This window comes from Netta rufina (assembly GCF_964035555.1).
Source record: "Netta rufina genome assembly, chromosome: W".
In the NCBI taxonomy this organism is placed as follows: domain Eukaryota; kingdom Metazoa; phylum Chordata; class Aves; order Anseriformes; family Anatidae; genus Netta; species Netta rufina.
Window position 1 is genome coordinate 11,002,031 of NC_140139.1, and position 24,351 is coordinate 11,026,381.

At 38.1% G+C, this 24,351-nt stretch overlaps 1 protein-coding gene across 4 annotated transcripts in view; it reads left to right on the top strand.

Moving 5' to 3' along the window:
- Nucleotides 1–24,351, top strand: part of LOC311220786 (nipped-B-like protein) — a 194,445-nt gene that overhangs the window by 33,345 nt on the left and 136,749 nt on the right. Inside the window, exon 2 of one of the 4 annotated variants that reach the window (XM_084304368.1) lies at nucleotides 3,040–3,156. The exons of the other annotated variants lie outside the window; for them this stretch is intronic. The gene's annotated coding sequence lies outside the window, so the exon portion shown is untranslated. The remainder of the gene's footprint in view (nucleotides 1–3,039; nucleotides 3,157–24,351) is intronic. 4 annotated transcript variants of the gene reach the window in all.

The window sequence follows — 24,351 nt, forward strand, 5'->3', positions numbered from 1 at the left end:
CCCTGCTTGAGCAGGGGGGTTGGACCAGGTGACACCCAGAGGTCCTTTCTCTAACCTAAACTGTTCTGTGATTCTGTGAACTAATGTGAGCTTATGTTCTGTATGCGATGTTGTATAGTTTTCAATGATACTCTAGTCCAAAACAAATTAAAAACAATGTATGGCATCTCTGATCAAATTTCTAGAAAAGTTATGTCAGTAAAAAAAAATATTTAGATTAACATTTGAAAAAAGCATAGTGATATTTGTGAGGGGAAAAAAAAAAAAACACAAAGTATGCTAGACCTTGAATTCAAAATTTGTTTCTAAACACAAATTAATGTTTTGGTTTAGAAATATTTTAATGGTATATTGCTGAAACACCTTTTTTATTATTATTTTGAAATAAAGCCTGTTTAAATGGAAGAATTTTCTAAGTTATGTCTGCTTTGACAATTGACAGTTTTCAGTGAAATATTCTAGCTTTAATTTTTTTCATTCAGTTTAATGGACAACTTTGGGAGAAAGGATCAACATAAATCTTGTCTGTTTAGCTGTTAATGGTGAGGGAAGTAGGATATTTACTAGTGTTTCTTCTCTGTACTTTATTTACATGTCATTATATGTTGTAATGTAATCTGAGTAATATTCATAAACTTTTGGCTATTAGTTGATTTCTCTTTCATGCACGTATAAGGTAGTAGCTGTAAGATCTCTTACAGATCTAGCAAAACCAGACCTTAATGTTAATAGTAATCAGATAACTCACTCATCTCTATACTTCAGGTTACCTGTGCAGTATAATTTCTTAGCTTCTCAAGTTCCTAGCTTGTAAAGCAAGCGGATAAAACACTGTAAAATGGTATAGAAGGTGGTATTATTATAAAAGAAAAAAAAATCTAAAACCTTGCAGCTTTTAAAATTTCTAGCACTTTATCAGTAGAGAACACTTCTGCACCCTTTGTCTAGTCAGTTATCACACGCAGCTTGTGTCTTGTGACTTGAAATTGGATGACTGATTATTTCAAGTTAACCTCTAGAATTGCAACATGCTGGGGAATATTTGGGGAAATAGCATACAAACTGATATTTTTAAAGAATGTGTTCCTATAGTGTGTTGGTCAAGCTTTGCTGTAACCATCTAATTTCAATTTAGGTTTGGATTTGCCATTTCCTAGTAGGTGTAACTGAATTCCTGTGTGAGGTTATACATTAGACAAATTATACCTTGATCTCAAACTGTCAGAGAATCATAGAATGGTTTGGGTTTGAAGGGACTTTTAAAGATCATCTAATTCCAACCCCCCTGTTAGTAGTACTTGATCTAGGCTGTCTCAAAGATTCTCTTTGTTTCTACAAAGACTGATGTGTAATGCTTGCTTATAATTTTTCAGAAGCACTAGGTGCTGGAGCATGCAGACTGAAACTGATATAAGCGAGAGAAATCTTTCTTAGCTGACCTAGGCAATGAAATTGCTTTTTTGGAGTGATTGAAAGCACAAATTGTTTTAATACATAAGTGTTATAAGTTTATTTTTAAACTGAAAAAATATTTTAATGAAAAACTTTCGGATGTGTGTTTTCCTTTCTGTTGTGCATTACCTAACTTATGGGATCTATTCTGTATTGAACTCTGCTACTGCAGCTGTATCTGATTGTGAATAGTATAAAAACTGACATAGCCTATGATTAAATGATTTGCTAGACTCACACAGTTTTGTAAAGCAATCATAATTCTGAACCTAAATGCCATATATGCCTGGACAGGTTTGAGGTTTGTTGGTCCTACTTCTTACTGTTCATGCATAGGCAGGTGCTTTAAGGTATGAAGTTTTGCTCTATAATGTTCACAACTTAGAGTTTTTAAGCATTTGGTACAGTCTTCTTTCTCACGTGCCCTGTGTTAAATGAATGTAAAAAGATAAGAATTATGCACTCTAAATTTACTGTTGTAGCTTCATTTTTGTTTGTCAGTCGTGTGCTGAGGTGCTTTTGCTATTTGGAACGTGAGCCTATTTTAAGTGGAAACTGCTCATGGTGTTTAATTATACAGTAATTTTTAGTTTAGTGATGTGGGCAGGCTGTGATCCTTCAGATTAGGAAAAGAACTCAATTTAGTTTGTTCTCTGTCACTTGTTAAAAGTGAAATCACACAGCTATTTAGGTGGAGTGGAAAACTTAGGAATAAATTATTTACATTGAATTGGCGATTCTTACCTCATGACTTACAGCTTTGGCATTTTTTAGACAAAGAATATGAGGAGAATTCTGTTAAGAAAAAAAGTACAAATGTAAAAAAACAACAAACAAACAAAAAAAAAAACACTGAAAAAAAAAAACACAACTAAAACTGCCAAACGTTGATACATTACGTTTTCCTTTATTAGTGTATTAATTCTTTGGAATTTTTCCCTGACTTTGTCCTGCCATTGTTATGTTTAAATTTGCATTTCTTTGTTTTTTGTTTTCTCTTTTACTGTCCTGATTGAGATAGTGCTGACTTTTTTCCTGAGGTTTCCCCATGAATAGAGAGGAAAGCTAAAGAAAATTGTTGGCCTGTTTGATGCATTTATCGTACTTTGTGCTAATGTAGGTATTCATGGTGTTTCTGTGGTGCTGTTAAGAAGACAGAACATAGGGAAAAGAGAGGCTGTTTTTTAAAAACAAAACAAAAAGAGTCCAGGAGTGTACCACTGGTATATCATCACTATAGTATGATGGAGGAAGCATACTTCAGACTTTGGTATGAGATGGAAGTTGCTGAGGTATTAATTGATATGCAGAAACTCACTTAAACCACTGAAAGTTATGTACTGCCTATGTAAGAGAATTGTTCTGAAATTCCTTGGTCACATGGAAATCTTTGTAGGAGTGAACTTGAAAAGGATTTTAAAGACAAGGGTAGCAGAGATAAGAAGTGAAAATATTGGCTCAGGAGAACCTTGCTTTAAGAATTATTTTCCAGTATATTGCTCTTTCGGAATGCACTTTGAATTTTTAACACCGTAACGTTTTAATGTGCAGTGTTTTTCTCTACCATTTTTTTTCTCTCCTGAACAGTAAGAAGCTGAGATTTTTCCCCACTTTTTTCCTACTTTCTGAGATGAGTTATGTGGTACCTCTCATGGATTTGACGAAATTAAATATTACGGATTGATTCAGATGCTTGTCTAAAAGGTAGCTTTTAAAATGTATTTTCAAATTTCTGTATCTAATTTACTGTATTTGCATATCCAGTTTTTGAAATTCTGTGTTTAAATGATGAAAGAGTAGGAATAGTTGCACTGTAGTATTTTTGCAGAGATTTTTTTTGCAGACTGTTACTTAAAGCAATCATAATTACAAGTTCAGTTACTACATAAAATTTTTATTTTATGTCCTCTGTTCTTGTAGATGGACGTTTCTGGTAGATAGAGGGGGTTATGTAGCATTAACTTAGTGTTCTTTCATGGTAGTGAAATTTAAGAAATACAATTTGATATTTTCTAAAGAACATATTTTATTCTCTTCACTACTAGAAAGTTGTATGCTGTTACATGATCTCATTTTGTAGGCAAGTGCTACAAGGGATGCACTTTAATTATAAAGCAGTGTTAAGCATTAAAGATTATTAGTAAATAAAAGTTCTGAAATTGGATCTACAAGCTGTTTAAAATTTTGGCTTTCTTAATGTCAGTAATAATAATAATAAAGTTATTTGTATCACTTGTCAATTTTAAATTGGTAGCTATCCAACAAATCTGCATAAAATAAGTTGTCTTTATTTCTTTCATTTTGTATTAAATTCTTTGGCGTGTGTGTATTAAAATGATAAATATCCATTCTCCTTTACATTTATGGAAGTGACTACTATCAGTTTTCGTTGGTGACAAAGAGTAATTTATAAGGTAAAATGACTTGCCTCTTTTTCTCCTACTCTATGTATTTAGTGTTTGTTGCAAAAAAACAAGTGGTTCAGGTTCTCATAGTGTTTTAAATACTTCCCAGCACTTGGCTTGAGCAAGAATGAGTTTTGTGGCATTTGCAAGGTGAAGGTTGAGAGATGTGTTGACTGTGCAACGTACAACAGCTGATTTTGAGGAGGAGCAGATGACTTTAAAAACCTGTGGATTTACCAACAGTGGCTTCCCTCACTTCCAAAATATTCAAGAATCATTGGTAGATACTTACCACTGCACCACTGTCATTATCATCTATGCCACCTGTAGTTTGAATCTAGATTACCTGTTGTGTAATGTCAAATTGGAAGTGCTGCATTGCATTTGCATTTCCAACGTGAGAATGCTGTATTGTATATTTGAAATCTTTCTTTAGTTATGTTAGAATATTAAAATTGTAACAAGATGTTTTTTATTTAGTCCTCAGTAATCTGGTAAAGAGAAAAAACAAAATTATCGGTCTGTGCTGATTACTGGTCAGTCTTATAGTTTCTTATAAATCATACAAAGTATTGCTGAATAATGTCAGCAATGCAAAATAATTTGTAAAATATTCACTTGTGTTCACAGGTAAAAGAAAATGTAAACAGGTAAAAGAAAATCTTAGTATCTGCACAGGTAGAATAAAGCAGCAATCCAGCAATTGACAGTGTAATTTTTTGCATTCAGAAACTCTGTAGCTAACATTTGAAATTGAATTTTGGATTATTTAGTTGTTAGTTCTGCGTTAAACATTTTTTTAAATCTGTCATATGCTTCAGTTTTGCAAGGGCCAGCATTTGTTTAGCTTTCTGAGGCAGCATTCCAACAGAAATGAGTAGGAAGTGTGTAAAATAAGTGTTAAAGGATTATGCGTAGTTTTTATCTTGACTACATGATAGATATAGACTTTGCATGTAATGCTGTCCTAAGTGTTTATCTTAATTTACCTATTTAAAATATATCTGGAGGCTTTAACCATACCCAGAATAAAACAATGTTGTGATTTTTAGGATAGACATTTATTAATACAAGATTCCTGGAGATTATCTCTTCAGAAGATGGAAGGGTTTAACATTTTTGTTAATCCTTAGATATTTGATACCTGAAAGATATAGAATGAAGCTTACTATAAGATGATCAGCATTAAACCTGAGGAGACACTTGATTTCCCTCTTATAAGATATTCTTTATAAGGAGAGGAATTTTGGTGCTTTGGTGGGAAATTGAACTTAAGTAGATAATTAAAAAATAAATAAATAAAAGACCTGTCATTAATTTCATAGAGGTTTTGAAAGACAAGAGTTTAGTTGCATGGAAAAGCTATGATAAAAGGTTCAACAGTTCAGAAGAAATCTTACATTGAGATCCTGGCTGTTGATGATCATTACTAATTCTGTTTCACTTTTCAGAAGGGTAGTAATATTACCCCCAAACTTTTAAATGCTTTATGTCCAATCAGAATCACTGGAGAAGTTGCAATTATCTGCAATTAGAAATTGTGTATTTCTTATGTAAGAGCGGATATGGAGAGTAAGACAAAATTTTGTATTGTAATTTCTAAAATGGAATAAGCTCTGAGAAAGACTTCTTTTTGAAAGGCTTATTATTATACAGTCAATAGCACTTCAATGAGATTCTTTATATCTTTACCAATGTTTCTGTGTATTAGAAGTCTGCTTTTATTTCACAGTGGTTTGTTGTCTAATTTTTGGTGCATTAAAGCCTAAGCTCAGAGGTCTGTCTTGGAACCGGTGCTTTTCAGTATCTTCATCAATGGCATAGACAAAGGGATTGAGTGAACCCTCAGCAAGTTTGCAGATGACAACAAGCTGAGTGGTGCAGTCGATACAACAGAAGGAAGGGATGCCATCCAAAGGGACCTGGACATGCTGGAGAAGTGAGCCCACATGAACCTAATGAGGTTCAGCAAGGCCAAGTGCAAGGTGCTGCACCTGGGATGGGGCAATCCTGGACATGAGTACAGATTGGGAGAAGAACTCATTGAGAGCAGCCCTGCAGAGAAAGACTTGGGGGTTCTGGTGGACAAAAGGATTGACATGAGCCAGCAGTGCATGCTTACAGCCCAGAATGTGAACTGCATCCTGGGCTGCATCAACAGAGGAGTGGTCAGCAGGTCAAGGGAAGCGATTGTCCCCCTATACTCTGCCCTCATGAGGCCCCACTTAGAGTACTGTGTTCAGGTCTGGGGCCCCCATAGAATCACAGAATGCATTGGGTTGGAAGGGACCTCAAAGATCATCTAGTTCCAATCCCCCCTGCCATAGGCAGGGACGACACCCACTAGATCAGGTTGCCCAGGACCTCATTTAACCTGGTCTTGAACACCTCCAAGGATGGGGCATCCACAACCTCTCTGTGAAACCTGTTCCAGTGCCTCCTCACCTTAGTAGTGAAGAATTTCCTCTTAACCTCTATTCTAAATCTCCCTTCTTTTAGTTTAAAACCATTCCCCCTTGTCTTGTCATTATCTGATTGAGCAAAGAGTTGCTCTCCATCTTTTTTTTATAAGTCCCCTTCAAGTACTGAAAATCCTCAATGAGGTCCCCCTGGAGCCTTCTCATCTGTAGGCTAAACATCCCCAGATCTCATCCCCTCTTCGTAGGAGAGGTGCTCCAGCCCCTTGATCACCTTCATGGCCCTCGTCTGGACTTGCTCTAACAGACCCATGTCCTTCTTGTGCACAACATCCTTCCCCAGCACAAGAAGGTGGTCAGCGTTTATCAAATGGCATTTTTTTGTGGCAAAATATTTTAGTGGATGTTTTGAAGTTTTTTTTTGCAAATGATCTTTAAAAGATTACTGTTACCTCTTTATTTCAGATTACCCATTAAATTTTGTTGAACAGTTAAGAAATTGAAGTAGTTTAATGTTGTCGACGGAAGGAAGACACAGACGCTCAATATGAGTGAACAGTGAACTTCAACTTTAATGGATAGCTCAGTCGCCTTTTATCTAGTTCGAACATAATCAACTCATACATATTGCAAAAACTAAGCTCAGGATTGGCTAACATTTCCCGCTCTTTTCAGGTAGTTCCTCCTTCTTTTAGCCACCATCCCGCCTTAGGGACTTTCCCCATCGCTCAAGGGCATCGTGTCCTTGAGCCTGATTGGCTCTCAGCCAGCTGCATACGTGCCAGACTCATGTGAGTTGAGTACGGTACTTTACTAGCCCATTGCCTCTTAACTGCCCAACATCCACGTGTCCTATTTCACTTAACCATTCCTCCACAGTTTAACACCTAAATATCAATTCTATTTAAGCCAAAATCCCTATTTTAGATAGAGTAGGGATGTTAAAATTGAAAGTAGTGGCTTTGATTCCTTTGTTGCTTTACACATTCCTCCCTCTCTTCCATATGGCAAGCCTTTGTAGGTAGTTTTTCTGCTTGCTGTATCTTCTTTTTATATGTGGTTTCATTGTCTTCAAGCTTGAATTGTTGCTTCCCTGCATATAACACTGAGGCTGGGTACCTCAGGATCATGGCCAGTAATTAATATGTACAATAATTATGATGTCATCATTTAACAAAAAAATAGATTGTGAGATCTTTGAAGTCAGGTAGAACTTTGTGGGCTTAAATAAGTTGAAGACTAAACCTTATGATGGATTATCTTCTTCTGAAAGACTTGCATGCATTTGAGGATACCTTAGACTATATTTAGGAGACTGATTTCTTTATTACATAATACCCACTGTAAACTTTTTGTTCACTTTGCATAAAGTCTTACTTTACAAATGATTTTTTTTGTTTTAGTCAGCAAACTTTCTGAATCAGCACTGTTAGTGTATGTGAATATTTTCACTCAGTCTTATGCTGATGTTTTGAAGAGCTGTAATGTACATTGTATAGGTACAATGAAGGAAAAATGGCTATTGGAGGATGTTTTATTGTATACGTGTAGACACCTTTTTAATAGGCTTACTTGGACCTACGCAAGTGTTTTGGATGACATGGTAGCCATGTCTGGAAAGGAGTTCCTTGTTTGTTTGTTGTTTTTTTCTCCTGTCCTTCTTGCCCAGAAGAAGCTTCAGTTGAGTATAGTTTAGGTAATGCATGTTTTGTTGTGGCCCACACCTACAGTTTATTCTCATTCAGTTTTATCTAACATGAGGTTAGATAAATCCTATTAACTTAAGGTAAAGAAAAAAAAATAAAATGAAAATTGATAGTGGATGCTCATCTTCCTCTATAGAATCATCACTATCTCCTTATACCCCTTTCTATTTCTGAAATCAGTTCCCAAAGCCCCTGAAACCCATCTTCTTGGTCAGTGAAGACGAGGCAATTTGAGGCTCTTCACTAGTTGCTGGTTTAGAAACCATGATCTTACCTCAAAACAGTATTTAAAACTGTATCTTTCCAGTATTTTCTAAGAAACAGTCATTTGGTTGCAGAGAGTTTCTTTTTTCTGGGCACTGTTCACACTTTTTTTTTTGTTGTTGCAGATTTGTTTGGACTGTTTAAAATATTACCTATTTTAAAAGTTTAGGTTCTTAATTTAAATGTGGTATCTAATTCTTTGGTTGGAAATTTAGACATGTAAACCTCCATTCAGGTGATATTGGGTCAGTTACTTAGTATGAGGAGTCACAGCACTTTCAGGTCACTAGAAAGGAACTGAGTTTGTTTTTTTTTTTGTTTGTTTTTTTTAATTTCTAAATATAACCTCAAGATAATGCAATAGGCTTGTATTCTCCAATAGTCAGTGCACAGATACAGTGGGCCACATATTCTGGTTTAAATGCTGCTCTAGAGTTAATGTAGAGGCAAAGCCTTCCACTTCTCCATCAAAAATAATCTTGTGCTGGAAGGTGGAGAATGTCTAAAGCTTTCAATGTCTGCATGTACAGATGTTCATGATTAACAGATATTCATGTTCTAGCTATATACATAACATTTTGTAATGCATGCCATTTAAATGCAGGTTGAAAACCTTTTATTTTGGGGGGAAAAATGCTGAATTTATTATTGCTGCCCTGTAGTGTGCACCCAACAAAGCTCCACAGCACCCTGTAATTTTCTGAACATACCCTGGTCCCTGGTGTAGCAGTGTTTCCCATAATCTTTTGCAGCGCATAGTCTTTCTAGACTGTTGTCATTGTTTGTGATCATTTTCCTATCCATCATGGGTTTTTGGAAAACCCTTATTATACAGTGCACAAGTAAATGTCATGTTTTCACCTTGCTCAATACGTGTACCATATAATAATTTCAGCAGGACTGGGTACGCAGTGTTTCTGGTTGTATGAACTGATGATGATTTTTTTCTTGCCAAGTGAGTGGTAAATTTCTCAAATAAGTAATACTTTGTGAAATTTTCAATCAAAAAAAGTCTTAGCACAGCACATGAATCACTGACTTAGAAGTAAGACACTAGAGAGGAGCATATTTCAGAAAAAAAAACTTTGGTGGAGAACAAGAAAGGCTTCAATTATTTAACCCTTCTACTTAAAGCAAGGTACTTTGAAAGGTAAATCATCTTAATTGCTTGGAGCTATGCAATATATGCTCACACTTTTATGCCTCTTGGAAGCAACTTGTAAAAAACGAACAGCAAATCAGCAATATCTGATTTTAAAACATAGTTTTAAAGTACATTGATACTTTCTAGAAAGCATGGCCATACAAAGCTTGAACTCTTTAAATATTATGTACTTTAAAGAAATTGTACTGAAGCAAACAGGATTATTTGTATGTTGTATTGTTAAGCAGGGGACGTTATAATGCCTTTCTATCATTTTAACCAGAATTTTGGAGTAAACAAACTCTTTTCTTTCTCTTGTTAACCTCTTAACTGTAAGGCTAGTAATACGCATTATTAATTGAACTAAGGACTATTTTCTGTGTGGTGGGTATGCTGCATTTTCTCTACTGCAGGCATATCCTGCTATCTGTTGAGGATCATAGAATCATAGAATGGCTTGGGTTGGAAGGGACCTTAAAGATCATCTAGTTCCAACCCCTTACCATTGGCAGGGACACCTCCCCCCACCAGATCAAGTCCCCCAAAGCCCCATCCAATCTGGCCTTGAACACCTCCAGGGATGGGGCATCTACAGCTTCTCTGGGCAACCTGTTCCGGTGCCTCCCCACCTTCATAGTTGGTATTTTGGAGTTCACATTATGTGTCATTGGCCAACTGAAAAATGAAAGTCATTCATTTGCAGCTGATTTGCTCAAGAGGCATTTTCATTGCTATTTTTTTGGGGGGTGGAAGTTTCTGTTTTGGGGACAAAATATTTCAGTCTGTTTTTCCTTCACGTTTTCAAAATCTATTGCAGTACACTGTTGTACCCCCAACAGTCATTTAATCAATTTATGGTCTGGTAATTCTTAAATTTACAGTATATGAAATAACACTAAAAATTGCAAATTTTAATGCAACTATAGGAGCATTTCATTCTTAACGCCTTCACTTATGTGTAATATTTGCTTTTCTAGTTTAATAATGATTTCAAGCAATGCTATTTGTTTTTAACCCTTTTAATTAATCATCTTATCATAGAGTAAGCATATTGCAATTCCCAGCTGCATTTCACTTTCTACGTAAGTGGCTACCTCTGCAAAGGCTTATCTACAAACACCCTCTATGTAAACTAATTTTCTCCTCATGGTTATAACTGTTTATTTTGGCCTTTTTCTTTCTTTCCGTTGTAAAATTAGATTTTTCAAATGGAAGATAGTATTTCAGATAAAGAGACTATTAATTTGTCATATAGTTTACTAAGATGGAGTATGCACTAGAAACTTGCACATTTGTTATGAATTTATATATTTGTGATGGTTTCTTGGTGATCCTAATAGACATACAACTTTTGCTGATGGGTAATTTCTGTCAGTGAGTTGATATGAAATATATTAATAAATGTGATCTAAACAGAAGGTGTTGAACTAGAATATTAGAATTGTGCCTTTTTTTGTCTTAAATGCAGACTGAAGCAGAAATCAGAAGAAAACTGACTACTTGTTGACTGCCTGTTTTTCTTTTAAATATTTCATAACAATGTCTCTTTCCTTAGTTTGTAGTTATTTATACTAGTTAAAGACAAACTGTGAAGTTCTGTGCTTTTCAACACTGGACTGTGAAAGAGTCTTTGTATGTTTTTAACAGTGAAGGATAGGCTATCTCCTCCTCACTTTAGCCCCCTAATCATTAGTTGATGTCCTCCTGACTTACTATTTTTCTTTTCTATTCATCTTCAGCTGTCATTTTGCCAGTTTTCTAGTTTGGGAAAGACATTTAATATTAAATGGTGTAATTGAAGCAAGATAAGCAATTTGTGGCAGATTTTGATAATGCCTTTGAAAACATTGTTGAGTACCTGATAAGTGTCTATGCTAAGCTCTGATCATTTACTCCTCTTTTTTTTTTCAGTTTTTGTGCCTTAATCAACTTTTATTTGCCTCCTTCTGCTTGGTCACCAATTTCTGTCACTAAATCTCTTACAGATAATTCTAGAAACAACTTGAAACTGGTTGTATGTAAATTATATATTCACAAGAACCATCTATAGTCATGCTTCTCATGTTTAGTTTATTGGATTTTAAGTAAGATTTTTAAATTTTCATGAGTTGTGAAGTTTTGTTTCTGAGTTTCATATCTGCATATTTATTTTTTTTAAACTAATATTTAAACTACTTTTTCAGATACTGAAAGTAGGACTTGGTGGTATTTAAAGCACAAGATAATTTAGTGCCTTTTTGAAAGAACTGTGTAGTTTTGACCATTATGCGTCCTTTGAGGAACTTGTTCTTGATTATTTGCATTTTTCAGTTTATAGTTTGATCTTCAGTACCTTCAAAACTGTTGGATCAATGCTATCAAATCCTTGTCATTTATTGTAAAATAATTGAAATATAATTACCCTTTATATGTTCATTATCTAAAAGTTTGAGATACAAAAAGAGAAGTAAGCAAAATAGTATAGACAGATGCTATCATGTGATTCTTTTTGTGTCTGCATAAATTACACTTATTCAGCACTTTCTACCTTTGTTATACTCGAAGAACTTATGTATATTTGGCTAGTTGTTTTTCAGATCTTATAATCACCACTTTCAAATTTAGCCAAACAAATCCTGGCATTTAATATCAGCTGTATATTGGTTTCTATGTGTATAAACAGCCCAATCAGTGTGTGTGTGTGTATACACACATACAAATATGTGTATATTCCTTTAATAATTTTTTCTTTTATATGAAGGCTTTATGTAATTATTCTGTAGCAGAAATCAATGGGTATTAATTTTCTTTAGCATTTTTTGCAGCCTCAGTATTAAAAACAAATAATCTTTTTTCACATTAAATTTTAAAAAATAATTGCTGTTCTTTCCATACCTGCAATATAGTTTTGTCTTGTCACAGATTTCAAATTTATGCTGTAGCTACTTTAGCTTAGTAGCTTAATCATGCTGCTTGAAGCAGCTCCTGTATTTTGGATAGTCTCCTGTATTTGACAATAAAACGTGCTAAGAAGTGGAAAGTTCTTGTCAAGACTCTAGCAATTGTGTAAAATTCAGATAGTCATCTGAATTCTCCTGTAACTGGAAATCTTTCTGACTTTTTGATATTTCTGTAGAGGATTCAGTGCTGCTTTTACCTAAAGGCTAAATGTATTTAGATGTTTTATATTCATATAATTGAAGATTTAATTTAATTGCCTTTCTTTTCTTCATTGCTGATTTCTATTATAAAGTCTCCCACAGGTCATTCTAGATACACTTTGAAATCTGTTGTATATAAATTATATACTCACAAGCACCATCTGTAATAATCTTTTTGTATTTATTTAATTCTTGGTGTTAAAAAAAAAAAAAAGGAAAAAAAAAAAGAAAAAAGAATTAGTAGTAGATAAAGCCTTCTTTAGACAACCGGAAAAATCCTCAAGTTCACGGGCCCTAGTCCTCAGGGTGACTTTAACTCCCTGCTGAATGGGAATAGGGACCTGTTAACAAGGGACATAGACAAGGGTGAAGTATGCAATGTCGTCTTCACCTTGGTCTTTCCTGGTAAGACCAGCCTGCAGGAATCCCAAGCACTAGGAATGTCAGTGGGAAGACCTGAAGCAATGAAGACTTACCCTTGGTGGAGAATGAACACACTAGGGAACAAACTGGACATGCACAAGTCTGTGGGACCTTATGGGATGCATCCATGAATGCTGCGGTAACTGGCCAATGTCATTGCAAGACCACTGTCAATAATCTGTGAAAGATCAAGGTGACTGGGGGAAGCACCTGAGGACTGAAAGAAAGCAAACATCATCTCTATCTTCAGGAAGGGCAAAAAAGAGGATCTGGGAAATTAAGGGCCAGTCAACCTTACCTCAATTCCTGTCCTGCGAAGATGATGTGACAACTCATCCTGCAAACTATTTGCAAATGCATGAAGGACAGAAGGTGATCAGGAGTAATCAGCATAGATTTATGGAGGGGAGATCACGCTTAATAAGCTTGATAGCCTTTTCTGATAAGATGACTGGCAGTATGGATGAGGGTCTGTTCATTTTTGATTTTAGTAAGGCTTTTGACACCGTTCCACAACATCCTCATAAACAAACCAACGAAGTACAGACTAGACAAGCAGACAGTGAGGTGGATCAAAAATGGGCTGAACTGATGGGCTTCGTCAACAAGGGCATGAATTGTAGCTGGAAGCCAGTCACTAATGGTGTACCATAGGGGTTGATAGTGGGTCCAGTACTGTTTAGCATCTTTGTTAATGACCTGGGTGATGGGACAGAGTGCACTTTCAGAAAGTTTGCAGAGTGGGGAGAAGTAGTTGATATACCAGATTGGTGTGCTGCCATTCAGAGGGACCTTGATATGCTAGTGAAATGAGCAGACAGGAGCATCAGTCACTTCAACAAAGGGAAATGCCAAGTTCTGCACATGGGAATGGTTAACCCCATGCAGGCTAGGGGCTAACTAGGTGTGAAGCAGGTTGGCAAAAAAAAAAAAAGGGGGGTCCTGGCTTTGAGAAGAGTGTTGCCAGGAGGTTAAGGGAGGTGATTCTTCCTCTTTACTCATTAGTGGTGAGACACATTTGGAATGTGCAGTTCAGTTTAACGCTCCCCAACACATAAAGATATGGAAGTGAGTCTATCAAACGGCCATGAGTATTGTTAAGGGACTGAAACATCTAGTGTTTGAGGAGAGGCTGAAAGAGCTGGGACAGTTCAGCCTGAGGTAGAAAACGTTCAGGGGGATGTTATCAATGTGTTGATAAGATACCTGATGGGAAGGCAGTAAAGAAGACAGAGCCAAACTCTTCTCAGTGATATCCAGCGGCAAGATAAGACAGTGGGCACAAACTGCAATAATTTTCATTTAGACATGGAAAGAAACCTTTTGACTCTAAGGGTGGTCAAACGTTGCAACAGGTTGCCTAGAGGGGATCGTGGAATCTCCATCCTTGGAGTTATTCAAAACCTGACAGGATGCAGCACTGGGCAAGCTGCTGTAGCTAACCCTGCTCTGAGCAGGGGGATTGGCCTAGATGGCCTCCAGAGGTCCCTTCCAATCTTACCCATTCTATGATTTTTTCCATACATAATTCCCTTAAGACAGAAAAACTTGTGCAAAACATCACAGCTGTTAAGTGCCAGCTATCTATCATAGATTTCTTTTATAGCATTACTTCCTGACTTCAGTAACTTATCGTTCATGTATATTTTATTGCCAGGAAATGCAACATTTGCTTCTTGTCCCACATACATGTATACTTCAGAAATTACAATTTATTGCCTAGATACTTTACCACCTCTTTACTTTTAATGTTTTTGCATTAGCATAAATAGGAAGCAGTATAACACGTGGCAATTTAAAAAAATGTTTTTTTTTCACGTGCTAATTTTATTAATTTAAAATATCTTTTTCACCCCTCTTATTTCTCAGTTGAAAGCCATTACGTATTTAGTAAATTATTGGGGGCTTGGTTTTGTCGGTGTTTCTGCTTTAAAGTTGATTGTGCATATAAACCATTTTGTAATAAATAATACTCTTTCCATAACCAAATTGTTGCTGACCATCTCTTTCCATCAGATTCTTCTGAGTCAGTAGCATCTAGAACACATTTCTTCAATGGAATTTTGATTTAAAGCATCAGCTTTAAAGTTCCTCAGTGTGTTACTGGAAATTGTGATGACAACTATATCCTCTAAAGGAAGAACAGTGTTTTAAAGGCTATATCCTACCATCCTTATGTACCCAGTCTGCACTGATATTCTAAGAAATAAACATGGTAATAAGAGACTGGATTTAGATTAGTGCTGAATTTCACTATAACAGAACTTGTATTAATTCTAAAAGGAAAAGACAGTTATAAAAGTAGTACTGATATCCCATGGAAACAGAGGAAAGTTGCAAAGTGGTTTTCATAAACAATACTGGAAAATAAGTAAATAAATCACTATTGAACTGTTGAAAATTCTTTGGTTTTGTTATATTTCATTGGAGCTTAATATTTCATAAAAATTCTGCTTCATAAGGGGCTATGCTCTCTAATTTTTGTACTTGTATAGAATCATAGAATTGCTTGGATTGGATGGGACCTCAAAGATCATCTAGTTCCAACCCCCCCTGCCATAGGCAGGGACGACACCCACTAGATCAGGTTACCCAGGGCCTCATCTAACCTGATCTTGACCACCTCCAGGAATGGGGCATCTACAACCTCTCTGGGCAACCCGTTCCACTGCCTCACTACCCTCTGAGTAAAAAATTTTCTCCTAACCTCTAATCTAAATCTCCCCTCTTTTAGTTTAAAACTATTCCCCTTCATCCTGTCAATACCTGATAGAGTAGAGTTGCACTTCATCTTTTTTTATAAGTTCCCTTTAAGTACTGAAAATCCTCAATGAGGTCCCCCTGGAGCCTTCTCATCTGTAGGCTGAACATCCCCAGCTCTCTCAGCCCCTCTTCGTAGGAGAGGTGCTCCAGCCCCTTGATCCTATTTGTGGCCCTCCTCTGGACCCGTTCTAACAGCTCCACATCCTTCTTGTGCCAGGGATCCCAGACCTGGATGCAGGACTCCAAGTAGGGCCTCACAAGGGCAGAGTATAGGGGGACAGTCACCTCCCTTGACCTGCTGGCCACTCCTCTGTTGATGCAGCCAGGATGCAGTTGGCCTTCTGGGCTGCAAGCGTGCACTGCTGGCTCATGTCGAGTTTTTCATCCATCAGAAGCTCCAAGTCCTTCTCTGCAGGGCTGCTCTCAATGAGTTCTTCTCCCAGTCTGTGCTCCTGTCCGGGATTGCCCCATCCCAGGTGCAGCACCTTGCACTTGGCCTTGCTGAACCTCATTAGGTTCATGTGGGCCCACTTCTCCAGCATGTCCAGGTCCCTTTGGATGGCATCCCTTCCTTCTGTTGTATCGACTGCACCACTCAGCTTGTCATCTGCAAACTTGCTGAGAGTGCACTTGATCCCATTGTCTCTCGTTGATAAAGATATTAATCAGTATCGGTCCCAGGACAGACCCCTGAGGGAAACCACTTGTCACCGGCTTCTAATTGGACATAGAGCCATTGACCACCATTCTCTGGGTGTGGCCATCAAGCCAACTCCTTATCCACTGAATGGTCCACCCTTCAAATCCATCTCTCTCCAGTTTGGAGATCAGGATGTCATGTGGGACCATTCCAAAGGCCTTGCAGAATTCCTGGTAGGTGACATCGCTCAGTCTTCCCTTGTCAAGTGATGCAGTCACTCCATCATAGAAGGCCACCAGATTGGTCAGGCACGATTTGCCCATGGTGAAGCCATGCTGGCTGTCCTGGATCACTTCCTTGTCCTGCATGTGCCTTGACATTCCTTCCAGGAGGATCTGTTCCATGATCTTTCCAGGCACAGAGCTGAGGCTCACCGGTCTGTAGTTCCCTGGGTCCTCCTTTCCACACTTTTTAAAAAACAGTCGTGATGTTTCCCTTTTTCCAGTCACCAGGGACTTCTCCTGACTTCCAGGACTTTTCAAATATGATGAAGAGAGGCTTGGCAACTCCATCAGCCAGTTCCCTCAGGACCCTGGAATGCATGTCATCAGGCCCCATAGACTTGTACCTGTTCAGTTTATCAGGTGGTCTTGAACCTGGTCTTCACTTACAGTGGGTGGGACTTTGCTTCCCCAGCCTCCATCTACAGGTTCAGGGAAATGAATGACTTGGGAAGCCTGGCTGTCAGTGAAGACTGAAGCAAAGAAGTTATTGAGTACCTCAGCCTTCTCCATGTCTGTCGTTACCAGTTCTTCCTTCTCATCCATCAGAGGGAGTACTCTCTCCTCGGCCTTTATTTTCTGGCCAAATGTACCTATAGAATCCCTCCTTGTTATTCTTTGCATCCCTTGCCAAGCTCAGTTCCATCTTTGCCTTGTCTTTCACAGAATCACAGAATATTAGAGATTGGAAGGGACCTTGAAAGATCATCTAGTCCAATCCCCCTGCTGGAGCAGGAACACCCAAATCATGTCACACTGGAACACGTTCAGGTGGGTTTTGAAAGTCTCCAGAGAAGGAGACTCCACAACTCGAGCCCTTGCCTAGAGGTTTGTTCAGTACCTTATCCTCTGTCTGTTGCTACCAGTTCTCCGTTTACATTTATCAGCAAGGGAAATCTCAATTTGCCCTTTTCTGGCCAATGTGGCTATAGAATTCCTTCTTGTTATTCTTTGCATCTTTTGCCAAGCTTAGTTCCGCCTTTGCCTTGGCTTTTTTGATTCCATCCCTGCACATCCAGACTGCATCCCTGTACTCTTCCCAGGCCACGTGTCCCTGCTTCCACTGCCTGTGCATTTCATTCTTTCACCTCAGTTTGACCAGCAGGTTCTTGCACAGCCATCCTGGTTGTGTGCCCTCCCTGCCCCCTTTTTTATACATCAGGATGGAGAGTTCTTACACTCTAAGGAAAACATCCTTAAAGAGCTGCTAGCTCTGTTCAGCTCCTTTGTCCCTAAGGACAGTGTTCCAGGGGATTTCAGTTACAAGGTCTTTAAATAACTAGAAGTTTACTCTTTGGAAGTTCAGGGTCTTGACTTTGCTTTTGCCAGGCCCATATTCCTCAAGATCACGAACTCAACCAGGGTGTGGTAACTGCAGCCCAGCCTGTCTCCAATCTTGACCACTTTAATGAGCTCTTCCATGTTGGTGAGTACCAGGAATATGCTTCTCCTCTGGTTGGTTTGTCTAATACCTGGGCTGGGAAGTTATCCTCAACGCACTCTAAGAATTTCCTGAATTGCTTACAGCCTCCTGTGTAGTTTTCTCAGCAGATATCCAGGTGGTTGAAGTTCCCCATCAGGATGAGAGTGTGTGAGCACGACACTTCTTGTAGTTGAAGAATGCCTCATCCACAGGCTTCCCTTGATTGGGTGGCCTGTAGTAGACCCCAACCACAAGCTGTCCTTTATTGGTGCGGTCTTTATTGGTATGGTCCTTAACTCTCACCCACAAGCTTTCAGCCTGTCCATGGCTGTTTCTCAGAGTCAACTCTTCACAATCAATCTCTTCCCTAATGTAGAGGGCAACACCCCATCCCTTCCTTCCTTGTCTATCCCTTCTGAAGAGCTTGTAGCCCTCTATTCCAGTGTTGCAGTTGTGTGATCCATCCCACCAGGTTTCTGTGATAGCAATCAGGTCTTAGTTGTTTAATTGCACCATGGTTTCCAATTCTTCTTGCTTGTTTCCCATGCTGTGTGCATTGGTGTAGAGGCACCTCAGCTGGGCAATCTCGTACAGCGTTTCTAGAACCCTTTCCAATTGCATTGGGGCAGTTCAGAAGTATTTCCCTGCCATTACTTAGAGTGATAATGTTCTCAGGTATGCTTTCTTCACTCAGAGGTGCATCCCCTTCCCCCATTGCATCTAGTTTAAAGCACTCCTGATAAGCCCAGACAGCTTACCGCCCAGAACACTCTTGCCCCACCTGGTCAGCTGCGCCCCATCTGGCATGCCCAGTCCCTCAAAAGTGCGTCCAAGGTCACAGAACCCCAAACCTTGGGCATGGCACCAGCCTTTCAGCGAATCATTCACTTGGCTCATTTGTCTCTTTCTTCCTTGGGTCCCAGTCACCAACTGGGAGGACAGAGGAGAACACTACTTGCGCTCCCCATCCCCCCGATCCCTTCAATATCTTTCCAAGAGACATAAAATCCTTTTTGATATTTTGGAGTTTCCTTGTCGCAGCATCATTTGATCCTACTTGAACAAGTAGGAAGGGGGGTAGTCTTTGGGACGCACCAGACTTGGTAGCCTTTTCGTAATATCATTAACTGATAAAGCTATAATATATAGGTATAAAATAATCTGTAAATATACCTGTTACATATTGTCTTCAGTTTTCAATCTTGATTTGGGGAAAACAAACAAAAAAACCCCACAAGACAATAAGCTAAGTCTCCTAAATGCTTTTCAAAGTTGAGCTATGCCCTAAGTGACTACAGAGGGAATTGTCACTTTGGAGACTGTTAGTGTGAACCTTTCCAGTTACCTCAAATTATCATCTTGAATTGGTTTCCAGCTAGAGTTTATTCTTATATGCTATTCAGTGGAATTTAACTTTCCTTTAATATTAGGAACCCTTTTTTCCATTATGTATTAATAAGCAGTGAGGTCTTTCTAAAAGAAGAAACTTCTAAAAACTTCTAGTTTTTAGAAACTTCTAGTTTTTAGAAGTTTTTAGAAATTTCTAGAAACTTCTAGTTACTTCTAAAAAGCTAGAAAAACATAATGGAAATTTTTATGGCAGTGATTTTTTATAGCTTTTCAAGAGTGCTTGTCTCACATAATAACCTGGACATTCAAATAGCACCTGTATAAGAAGTTTTGCATGCTTTGTGAAGGCTAGATATCAAAATTGTCTTCTGAAGTGAGAGAACTTGAGATCAGCTCAAGGAATATGGCATGTCCCAGTTCTTTTTTCATCTAGTTTTAAAATCTGTGGTAAGGAGCGATTTTGAAGGACTTTCATTCTTCTAAAAAGTACTGAGGGGTGTGATAAAGGCATTTCTAAGAACCAGTATCTTAAGAAGTTGTTTTTGTGTTTGTGTTTTTCTTTTTTTAAGCCCAGGATGCACTTTTCAGCATCACTTGAGTTTTGGATGGTGAACTGTCACGTTTTGTGTGACATAACAATAATTTCCCTTACAGAGAAGGTGCTTGCTTGCAAAGTCCTCGTGGAAGACTGAACTGAACTCTGAGGCAAGGCAGATGGTCATTACAAGCAGCTATATACATTTCTAAAACAGTTTCAAGGGTTGTGACCATTGCTTTGAATCAAACAAGTTTCAGGTGTGTCACATGCAGTAAAAGTTACTTGGGAAGAATTGAACAACTGACAAAAATTCATTGTTTCCTTTAGACTTGAGAAGCAAGCACTTTGCGTGGCAATTTATATGCTCTCTGTTAATAATGGTTACTTCAGCAGGTCAAAGGCATCATATTTTTTGATCTTAGAGAAGGGTTACTGGAAAAGAGGAAATCTTAGGAATGGGCAGATTTTTATCTGTATCCAACTGTGCACCTTATTGGAAATGGTTTGATCTTACTGGAACTCTTCATTTCTCTTACTATTCATAACAAAGTTCAGGGCATTCTAGTTCAGATTTTGTCCTAATTATTACAATTCCATGTTTGCAAACTGTATTGCATATTCTCAAAAGGAAGAGGAGGAAATTTAAAATGTATAGCAGACGAAGTAGTTAGCTTTGATTAGACAGTGATTGATAATGGAATGTAATGGGAATGTCATGTTATGCTTAAGCTTAAGCCTCAGTTTGTAGTACATTGTATTATTCAGGGTAGTTGTGGTTTTACTCAGCTGGGGAGCTAAACTCTTCCACAAATGCTCTCTCGCTCCCACTCCTCAAAAGAAGAGGGGGGGAAAGAAGAAAGTATAATAGAAAGAAAAAAAAAAAAAAGCTCATGGGTTGAGATAAGGATAATTTAATTAAAGGGAAAAGAAACGGAAAAAAAAAATCAAAAACAAGCAAAGGCCGCATGGAAGTACAGAGAGAAGAAAAAAACCTTATTCTCTTATTAGACGAAACACTGGTGTGATACCAATGCTGTTCCAGCTACAAGTGCAGAGCACAGCACTGTATGGGCTTGTGGTGGTTTTACTGTGCTAGGCAGCTAAACACCACAACTGCTGCTGCAGGGAAAGTTAACATCCCAGCCAGACCCAGTACAGGGCTGCTGCAGGGAAAGCTAACTACATCTCAGCCAGACACGGTACAGTATTTTATCATCAGTAAAAACTCTGCAAGTATATTAAATGAAAGTTCAACAAAATAGAAGTTTTATATTTAAACTATTGTAATGCAGATGGACAATTTAGTATAGTGCACAAGTATTTTACTACTTTTTTTTTTTATATTTTTAATTTTTTCCCCTGCAATTAGAAAGGGCATGGCTTTGCTGGTTGGTGATGCATTCTTCGGGGATGAGCATACCTGTTTTTTATTTTTATTTTTTTGGTCCCAGTTGAATAACTGTAGTGGTTGTTCTAAACTGTAGCTACAGTCTAATTGGGGGCATAGAAAAGTTGGATCCATGTGTTTTCAGTTAATCTGCTTCATTTGCTTGCAGAGGTTTATTATTATTATTATTATTATTATTATTATTATTATTATTATTATTAATTTATTTATTTATTTATACAAAGGTCTTCATATTTGTCAAAGTAAGAGTAGGAAGTCTATGACTCATATTGAGTGCTAGCAGTTATAGTTAAATATGGAAGCTGAATCTCCTCCAGTTCCATGGCTCTGTGAATAGAATAATGATGACTGTTGCTTCCACTGATTGTATAGGAATAAATGCTTCTGTCATTATGGATACTTCTAACTTTGTTTAAAAAGACCATTCCGGTTGGAGATGATGTTACCCATTTCTTTTTTGCAAGATGCATTTAAAAAGGCTCAGGGATTATAAAAAAACCTATTCATTGTACATGTCAACTCTCTTCACAAAAGAAACTTTGTTTCTGACTTCAAAGTAATATATGAACAGGTTTAAAAGCCAAAGTAAAAACTGCAATGTGGAATAGCTTTGGAAAACTGGTAAACTTAAGTGTAGGCTTAATTCTTAGCAGATTTTAGTACAATTTCTGGGTTGATGATGCTCTTTTACTTTATGATGACTTTTATAGCTGTATATACTCTTGCTGTGTGGTTGTATGCATGGTAACTTGTTTTCCACATGGGTTTACTCATTCTAAAGAGGTTAATGTGGCAAGTTTTGACAGTAACAGAGCAAAAACTTTCCCTAATGTCAAGATTAGAAATGTTAGATGCAACTTTCTTTGGAGCCTTTGTAATCTAAAAGTCTGCCAACTTTTTATTTAAGATTAAAATGAAGAAAATGCTTTCTTTTAGAGGAGGAGTTAAAAAAATAGTGTTCTGTAATTTCTGAAAATATTAAATTATGTGGCTCAGTGTCTTGTTTACACTTTTCATCTATGGAATAGGTAACCTCAGATTTTGGGAAATACTTTATTATTTGGTTTAATAAAATGTGTTTTATGTCAGTCTTACTTCAGTGCCTGGTAAAATTATGAAGAAGATTATTCTGGGAGTTACTGAAAAGCACCTACAGGACAATGCAGTCATTGGTCAGAGCCAACGTGGGTTCACTAGGGGAAGGTCATGTCTAACAAACAATTTCCTTCTATGACAAGATCACCCAGCTAGTTGACCAAAGGAAGCCAGTCGATGTAATCTTTCTGGATTTCAGTAAAGCTTTTGGTACTGCCACTCACAATATCCTTCTGGACAAAATGACCAGAATACAGTTAGGTAAAAGCATAATAAGATGGATGAACAATTGGCTGATGGATTGGGCCCAGAGGGTTCTTGTAAATGGGGTTACATCAGGATGGTGACCTATCACTAGTGGGGTTTCCCAGGGCTCCATTTTAGGACCAGTCCTCTTCAATGTTTTCATAAACAATTTGGATGTAGGAGTTGAAGGTTTTTTGACTGAGTGTCCTGGTTTCAGTTAGCACAGAATTAATTTTCTTCCTAGTAGCTGGTGGAATGCTGTGTTTTGGCTTAGAATGAGAAGAGTGCTGATAACACCCCGATGCTTTAATTGTTGCAGAGCAGTGCTTATACTAAGCCAAGGACATCTCAGCCTTTGCTCTGTCCTGCCAACGGGCAGGCTGGGGGGTGCAGTAAGAGCTGGGAGGGGACAGACCCAGGACAGGTGACCCAAACTAGCCAAAGGGGTATTCCATACCATCTGACGTCATGCTAAACAATATATAGGGGTGGCTAGCCGGGGGGAGGGGGCCGGACTGCTCGGGGTTAGGCTGGGCATCGGTCAGCGGGTGGTGAGCAATTGCATTGTGCATCACTTGTTTGTACATACTATTATTACTTTCGTATTATCCCCATTGTATCATCATTATTATTATTGTTATTATTATTTTTGTTATTTTTTTTTTTTCCTGTCTTATTAAACTGTCTTTATCTCAACTCACGGGCTTCACTTTCCATTTCTCTCCCCCGTCCCAGAGAGGGAGGGGGGAGGGTGAGCGAACGGCTGCGTGGTGTTTAGCTGCCGGTCGGGTTAAACCACGACAGTCTTTTTGGCGCCCAACGTGGGGCCCGAAAGGTTGAGATAACGGCAGATCTGATCAGAGTGTGTTAAACTAAAATTGGTGTAAGGATTAGACCTGCTTAATAGTCACTTGTCATGATGCTGATTGCTTTAATCACAACTCTGCTGCGCCTGTTTTCCAAATTGAGTATTATAGTACATTATTTTCCGTATTTGCTCTCTGTAGTGTTGTTTCTCCTCTCCGGGCCCTGGTTTCAGACCATTATGGTACTAAGTGTTATAGCAATGGCTTATGAGACGATAAGATATCTGGTCATGACTCTAACTTGGTATTTATACTCAGTAACATCGTGGACTCTGTACTTTGGAAACAGCATCTTGGGAACTATTAGCAATTATACCTATTGTTTTTCTCCATTAGAGAGTCAATCTGTGGAGGGGAAAGGGGAGGATATTTTTCCTTACTTGCTTACTCTCCCTTTCTCTTTCACCACCCCTGTATCCTCCTGGGTCACTCTGCCTTCCTCCTTCACCACCCTCTTATCCCCTGAGCTTGTCACAATAGCTCTCCAAGATATTGAATATTTCTGGAATACTCAGAATACCATAGTCTTGTTGTTCTGCCTCATGAATGCACTTCAGATTCTGCTTAAAGTTAAACAACTACTTATGAAGCTCATCCGGAGATCTGCCCGGAGGCAGTATAGTTGTGGGTGGCAGGGAGTATGGGTGGATATGGGCAGGCATCTAGAGCAGTTGGCACCCCCAGTGTGTTGGAAATTCACCCCTGAACAATGGCAAAATCCTCAAAAACTGGCAGAATGCTTGAAAAAAAGGTGTAATGATTCTGGCAGTTCCAAAGTAACACAAATCAT